Genomic DNA, 8,562 nt, shown 5'->3' on the forward strand with positions numbered 1-8,562 from the left:
ATGAAGCTTTCCCTGATAACCTTGATCCTAAACCATCTCTCCATTCTCTAAGTAATACCCTAACATATTATCTGCAAACGTATCTGTGAGTAAACATTTGTTGACTACATTAGGGAGGAAATGCTTCTCCTAAGACATGAACGAAGGGCTTCCCTGGTGGCTCAGTGGTAAAGAATCCACCTGCAATGCAGGAGACCCAGGTTCGATCCCTGGGTTGGGAAGATCCCCTGGAGAAGGGAATGGCAACCCACTCCAGTATTCTTGCCTGGAGAATCCCATGGACAGAGGAGCCTGGCCTGCTACAGTCCATGGGGCTGCAAAGAGTCAGGCACAACTGAAGTGACCAAGGACTCATGCAAGACACTAATGATAATATTTCATCATTATAATACTTTCCCTGTGTCTTATAATCTTCACTGTGAACAGGGATCATACTTGCTTCCATTTCTGGAAATGGCATCAGGTACCTAGAAAGGCACAGGAAAGAAAAAGAACAATAAATGACGTGAGTTTCAGTTCTGACTAAGATGGGGTAATCACATTCTACCCTATCTATTCCACTAAGCACAGCACTTGGTACTTTCAAATACACAGTGGGGACTCATTTGGTGATGTTTCTAGATTAAGAGAGTCTTTCAGTAAAATCATTGCTGATGATATATGGCTCTGGACAGCAGAATAGGTTTCTTGTTTTGACCAGTTTAAGCGCTTCCCAGGTGGTGCTAGCAGTGAAGAATCCACTTGCTAATGCAGGAGATATGGGTTCAATCCCTGGGTTGGGAAGATCCCCTGGAGAAGGAAATGGCAACCCACTCCAGTATTCTTGCCTGGGAAATCCCATGGATGGAGGAGCCTGGTGGGCTACAGTCCTTGGGGATTTCAAAGAGCTGGATATGCATGAACACAACAACAACAATAGAACAGTTAAATTCAAAAACGTTTGGAAACTCTTATCTCTGGGACTGAGCTAGACTCACAGATGTTTGCAAGAAAGCTAGACTTTTTATGGCTATAATTTTGTTATTGTTGTTAAGGGAATGTGACAGACCAAGAAGGGTTTGTGGGGATCTCTCCAGATTTACAACTGCAACGTCCCCAGTGAAAGACGGGGAGAAGCACATGATGAACTACTCCATGGGGTCAAAGGGGAAATAAATGGTGGGGCAGGATGGCCTATGATACCCAGGGTAGTGTTTGTATGATGACCTGCATAGCTTGTGAAACTGGCTTCATTCTGCAGTGAAAAAGAAATGCTGAGGCATAGTAGAGAGTCCTTTAAAAACCAGTTATTTACTTTGGGGGAAAAATAAAATGGTTATAGATATAGTGGCACTGGACAGATAGGGCAATAGATAAGCAACTCGAGGGGAAAAATTGAATTTTTATTTTGTGATTTAAGGTCTAGAAGAATCCAAGACTCTCATGGGAGGTGTTGAGGGTGAACAAGGGAGGACACCAGAAGCAGGAAGGAAGGCAGTGGGTGGGGGCAGAGGCCAGCCTTAGGACCAACTGCAAAAGTTAGGAGGCTGTCATGGTTCTTAAATTTTATTTTTAATTGGAGGATAACTGCTTGACAATGTTGTGTTGGTTTCTGCTATACAACAACGTGCATCCGCTATAAAAGTACATATATCCCCTCCTTCCTGAACCTCCTTCCCAACCCTCTAGGTCATTTCAGAGCACCCAGCTGAGTTCCCTGTGTTATACAGCAGCTTCTCACTAGCTATACAAATCAAATCTACAATGAGGTATCTCTTCCTACCGGTCAAGATGGCCATCGTCCAAAAATCCACAAACAATAAATACTGGAGAGGATGTAGTAAAAAGGGAACTCCCTGGCACTGTTGGTGGAAGTGTAAATTGATATAGGGACTATGGAGAACAGTATATGGAGAGTCCCTGAAAAACTAAGAATAAAACTGCCACATGAGCCAGCAATCCTACTACTGGGCATACACTCTGAGAAAACCATAATCAAAAAAGACACAGATACCCCAATGTTCATTGCAGCACTATTTACAATAGAGGGTGTTATTTTTACTGGAGGGTCTACCTCAAGAGGTTTCAAGCAGGCATCAGTTCTGAAGAGCCTTCCATGATCTTCATTTCCTGCCTGTCCTGGGTTTCTGGGCTGTGGCTTGGGTAAGTGGAAGAAGGAAAAGGAGGTGCTGTTTCATTGAACAACTCTAGGGGGCAGCATCCACACGGCTTGTATGTAAGGGAAGGAAGTTGTCCTCTCCTTTCCCACGGATAGCCATAAAAGAAGGAAACATGATGTTTTCTCTGAAACGCTTGCCATGACCCTCTTTCTATTTAATTTCTATTACATATATAACCAGTTTTCAATTCTCAGAGTCCTGGTTGGAAATTTTTGATATTTTCCTTTTCTTCAACATGATGTTGATCCAGGGCACACTGAGTAGATAAAATGAAATGGTTTTACCTGCTTACCTTCAACAGAAAAGCTCTTTTGCGAACTAGCTTCACTTCTTTAAACATGTTTTCTTAAAAAAAAAAAAGCAAATCCTCTAACCTAACTTGTAAAACATTTAATATTTTGGGTATACGGCTTTCATGACCATCCAAAAGTCAGGCTGACTGGACAATGGGAGCTGCCGGGAGTATTGTTCATTGGCCACAAAGCCATGAGGTGGCTCTTTCTCCTGGGTCAAGAGGTCAAGCTCCACAGCATTAATTTTGCTGAGTTTCTTTGTTATAAATAACAAACAAGGTCATGTATTTTCATTTTCTTGTTTCTAACTGCATGCATCTACTCCCGAGGATGAACTCCATAAACAGGTGGCTGGAATGCTGGGGGAGAAAGCATGAAACTGTTCCAGGAAAGAGGGCATGTCCCACTCTGGTGAAAACAGTTTGATGAGTTAGAGATTTCGTTACTGCAGGATACGCACCTGCACTGTTACTCGAAAAGCAAACACTCGTGTGTTTGGCATGCACGGATCTATGTAAATTAGGGGAGATTATTTTGCTGCTAGTCCTTGGCTGTTCGGGGATCAAAATGTAATTGTTTCCTAATTCTTAAGAAACAGAATCTCTACTGGACTCAGCTCTTTTTTTTTGGTGCATTTTTTTTTTTTACAGTTTTATTGTTCTATGGTTATTAAAAATAACATGCCCTATAAATTCAACCTAGAGACTTGGGTGCTTATCAAAGAAAGGATATCATCAGAGGCTCCAACTAAGGGAGGTATTTATGTGCATTGGTATATAGTTCTGTCGTGGAAGGACTTAATATCTGTGTAATGATTTTTTTTGCCTTCATGTAAGGGAAGGAGGTCACTTTATGAGGGCCCTTTATGAGCTGTCCTTTGGTGAAGAATAAAAAACGGACTGACTGCCACCCATCACTAAGAGAGTCCTGGGTCCTCAGCTTTCATTGTTCAGTCAGTAGGCTTCATGGGTGACCCTGCAGGGCTCCTCTTGCTGGAAAACCTCTGAGCTTCCTGATTTCCAATCCTGTAAAAACCTCCTCCCCTATCACTACCTTTGTCTCTTTGGGGGGTGGGGAGTGGGGAAAAAACCTTTTTCACTTGAGCAAAATAAAAACTACCCAGTATTTGTTTCTGGAGTGTAATTATAAACTTCATTGTATATTCTTCCTGGCTTTGATGCTTATCTTGAAGAGTTCAGTGAAAATAAATTGTTTTTATGAAAGCAGAGAAACCATTTGATAAACACGCTGTCTCTGAAAATTGTTCCTGCAAAAGAGGTCATTCTTTCACTTTAAAAGAAATAGAATATATTTCAGAAAACAGGCAAGGCAACAGTTTAGGATTTCTGTGAACACAGGATATATTTTTTTAAAAACAGGGTGTAAACACATTGAAAATTGCACACCTCCTGGTTGTATGGAGTGTATTGGTTTTTAAAACAGCTTTATTGAAGAGCTACTTAGGTCACAAGCAAATACTGGCTATATTTCATATTTCTGGGAATGAATTCTCAGCTCAGTACTTTTTTTTGCTACTAAGGTTTTGGGGGTTACTATTTCATAATTACTATATATCTGTTGGAACCTATGGGTATATCTATTCTTAGGAAAAGTCAGACTTAGCTGGGAAAATGATTCCTTTTCTGGAGCTCTTCTTGTGCTTGGTAGCACAGAGACCCATGTGGCCAAAATTGGTTGTAGTAATATGAGAAACAATCTCATGCGCATAACAATACACATTTATTATTTTTTCCCCACTGTCTCATGTGTTTGTACATCTTGACCTAAGTAAAACTATAAAAATAATTCACATTTCCAGACCAGAAAAGTTCAGATTTACTGAAACTAACCATGGCAGTGCTTGGGGATTTTTTTTCACACTGTAATTCCTAGGTGAAACTCTTTCCTGGTGATTAGTTTTGAGCCTGAGCTAGAGATGTGTAATGAGGGCCCCGAGGTCAGAATGCTTCCTCCATACCATGTGTACATTCACTATTGTGAGAGCCTTGGTTGGTCTTGACTTGATTTTATCTGCATGTGATTTAGACTATGAAAGTGAAGTGTTGATTCTTGACAGGAAACTCTCTTAAATTTCACGGAGATGAGTTATACAGACACTAAGAATCCATTCTAGATAGAAATGCTATGCTTTATGACGTGAAGCCAAATTCAGATATAAAGCCAAGTAATAAGACATTTTACCAATATAATACGTTAGCTGTTACTGTGGGAATAGAAAAGAAACTTCAGTAGCTCTGGCCTTGTTAATTTCCATTTGGAGCCGCTGTTAATTTGGCTACACTACATACTGCAAACAAGTACCATAATGTTTGGATAGAATTTTTTATGCCCCAAACTCAAGAAAATTAAACTGTATATAATGTTGAGTACAGTCCTCATGTGAGGAAGCAGAATACAGGTTAAATTAACATGCGTAGGTCCCTAAAAGTGGGGAGGGGGGATCTCATTAAGATATTTGGTTATAAAACTCAGCAGGCTTAATGCATCCTCATGGGGACTCTCTTGCTTAATTTGGAGCCAGATAAAGCAGAGAAATAAAGTTTTTGAGTTCTGTCAAGATATAAAAATGGTGTTTCTTAAAGTTTGTGTATTTTACCCCCATTTTTAAAAGATGTCTTGGATGACACCAAGTATCCAATTACAAACATCAAGCTAATAAGACTGATATTTTGGACCCAAATCATATTAAAAACACTACAGGAATTTTCTTATGCCCCAAAGTTGTATTTTGGCTTCATAACTGATTCTTGTGCTGCCTTCTTCTAAATCAATGACTGTTAGCACCGTGCAGCATAAATTCAAAGCATGTTTAAGATATGCTCTTGGAGAAGTTTCTTCAAATTCAAGGCTAATGTAATACAAAGAAAGCCTTTGTCTGTGGCATAAAATGCAGACAGCCTGAAAAAGGTGACACCCTTACGATGACAAATAGCATGACAGTTACAACTGCATTAAAAATTTTAAAGCATCATTCTAAAATTTTTAACCAATGGGCTTCAGATCCACTGGAACCGGCATTCTGAATACAATGAATCATCAGAACAGCGCTAAATGAAACAACATACAATTCTAGTCTTAATGTGGACAAAGGCTTGAAAACTGCAGGGTACACAAGACCCCCTTCCCCAACCCTCAGGCAGTTTGTTCTTCTCCAAATCAGAACTGCTGGGTTTACTCTTTCCAAATCTTACCTCAACCGGGTTCCCTGGGAAGGATATTCCACTACGAATACATCTGTCTCTCTTCCCTCCCTCTCTTTCCCTTTCTTCCCCAACTCCTTCTTTCTCTTCTTCCTTCTTACTTTCCTTTCTTAAATGCATATTTACTTATTGCAAACCCCCTAAGTACCAAGGGTGGTCCAAGGTTCTTGGGAAACAGCAGTGATCCTGCCTGGGCTCTTGAGCAGCGGTTCTGCCCCCTCCCTGGAACTTTCTTTTACTATGGATAAAATACTATGGATGCAAATTTGCATATCAGGTGGCTTCTCCCCATAGCAGCAGCAGGTATGTCATCACGGGATCTCCAGGTAACTAGATGCGAATGTGTGCGTGTATGTAACGTGTGCAGGAGTGTGACGGGTCCACTTCTTTGAGGGCTTTCACGTGTGTCATTTTGGGCTCCTCCTTCTCATTCCCAAGCGCCCAAAACAGTGTCCAGCACAGGGGAAGTCACGCGAAAGTAGCTGCTGAATGCACAGGCTTTGGACAGTGGCCAAAGTCAGGGGTGGGCATACAGCCTTCCCAGATGACTATTTCTGGTCTAGGGATTTTTTTTTTTTTTATTCAAAGTGTCTCAACATATGTATCTTCAGACTCATCAGTTTCTTTTTTCCTCTCCTTAATCAAGATCTACACTCAGAACTTTCACTTACATTACTTCCTAAATCATCATCTTAAAATATCGACGAACAATATTGTTTCCTTCCCCCAAAACATCTGCATTGTAACAGGGAGGGGGATACTAAGAGCAAGTCTTTCTCACAACAATGGCCAGGAGGTGGTACCCCTAGCGCCTGACATTCCTGCCTCTTGGGAGCCTCCTGGGAACCTCCTGGGAGAAGGTTGTCAGTTTCTAGTCTCTACAGGGCAATGCTCAATGCCACGCATGCGCTCACATGCAATTCCAAATCTCGCAGCTAGTGGGGTTTCCAGTGCGAATATTTGTATTCCTGATCCTCGAAGTCTGATTACAGCTTCAGGTTTTGTCTCTCTGTAACTTTGATTATACTTTGCTTCATCCTCTGTAATCAAGCTCAGATTGCTTCGGATGCGTGACAGAACGAGCAGAAGGTGAGGATTGTGAGTGAAGAAAAACTCCCCTTCCCAGCATTTGGGGGCTTCTTTAACAACTATCTGGAGGGAAAAAAAAAAAAAAGATTTCTTTTTTGGTACCTCAGCTCAGCAGGCTGCTCCTCTCCTGTGGCCAGATGCTGCACTCTCCGCCATTGTTAAATACTAATAGTGAAACTTAAAAGATGTACTCTTGCGAGACAACAGGTGGCCATTGCAACCTCGGGCTCTGATTGGTGGAAAAGGCCACAGGCGCCCAGTGGCCCGGAGAAAGGGCCTCCACTTCTGCGTTTCAAGAACCTGCTCGATGGGGTGTTGTCCTGATAATATCTCAGCTCACTGCCAATTTGTGCAACCCGCTGGGCCATTAGGGAGCGCCGCTGGGTTGTCAACGTTAAATGGAGACTTGGGAGAGGAGACCAAAGCTTTTTCAGGAGGCGGGGATTGGAGTCAACCTTGCGACAATGTAAGCAATTGTTCCTTTCCTGAATACACACCGCTCTCTCACGCAGTTTCCAAACATCTGACTCCACTAAGAGAAGGGCAAATACACAAACTTTCGCCTAATTAAAGTTTATTTTTTCCTGCTTGGTTCCAGAAAGATAACATTGGGCAAAGGTACAGACACAAGATGTCACCAAGCCAGGGAGAATAGACGAAAAGGAGAGAAAGTCCTGTGATGCTTGTCCGAAAAACTTCAGGCTGTGGGCCAGCAAAGTGTGATCCGGGATGAAAGTGTGAGTGAGTGTGAGCTAAAATATTTGTAAATTTCTCCCTTCCGGTTAGTTTCTAGATAACCAAATTGGGGCGGGGGGCAAATCTCACAGCCTCTCCCTAACGTTCTCGTCTGCTGTAAAATCCCTTCCCTTCTGCCAAGGCTGAGGGCCAAACTCTCAAATGAACCCGAAGCAAAGTGGAGGGTAGGGACATGGGAGTAGGGGGTAAGATGCAGCTTAAAGAAAGAGAAAGAAAGGAAGAGGGGCTGGGAGAGTGCACTGTGAGGAAGTTAATCACCCAGAACCTTTTAGGAAAATAGGGACATTTTCTCTCCGAGAGCAGTGAGTGATCTGCCTAGATCCAGTTACTCAAATGTCTTTCGAATACAAACAAGAGCAAAGAAAACACGTAGAGAAGCGACACGAGCCAGAATCCCGGAGCTTCAGGTCTGCCTACCTGTGAAAGGTCAGGCCCCCACCCCCTCCCCACAGGTGTACCCTGGCTCCCGGCTCTCGGGAGGCAATCCTGCAGGTGACCTGCTGGGTTAGGTACCTCCGAGAGGAAGGGGACACTCGCAGGGGAAGGCGGAGTGCCGTAAAGGGACCCGAGGACCCACGAGAAAGGAATGGGAGCGAGGAGTGGAAATCGAGGGAAAGAGCGGTGGTGGGAAGGGAGTGGACGGCGCGTGGATGCTGATGACTGCAGCCGGGGGCCCCAGGGCAGCGGTGGTGGGAAAGGGGGCTGGAGGGCCACACCGGGCACCGCTTCGGGCTGGCCGAAGCGGCCGAGGGAAGGAGGGGAGCGAGGAGCGCTCCGAGGCAGCGGGGACAAAGAGGACCGGAGAGGGAAGGGGGGCGCGGTGGGAAGAAGAGGGGCCCGGGAGAGGGGGAGGCCGCCGGGAGGGCGACGGGGCGGGTGAGGGCTGCGCGAGGCGCGGGGTGAGCTGCGAGGGGCCGCGCGGGGCAGGGGCCGGCGGGGCGGGGTCCGCGCGCCCGGAGGCGGTCCGGGCCGAGAGCGCACCGGCGGGGCGGGCGGCGCGCCAGCTGCCCGCGGTGGGAGGGGCGGAGCGGCGGCAGCGCGGGG

The sequence above is a fragment of the Oryx dammah genome, unplaced genomic scaffold (genome assembly GCF_014754425.2).
Source record: "Oryx dammah isolate SB20612 unplaced genomic scaffold, SCBI_Odam_1.1 HiC_scaffold_13, whole genome shotgun sequence".
NCBI lineage: Eukaryota > Metazoa > Chordata > Mammalia > Artiodactyla > Bovidae > Oryx > Oryx dammah.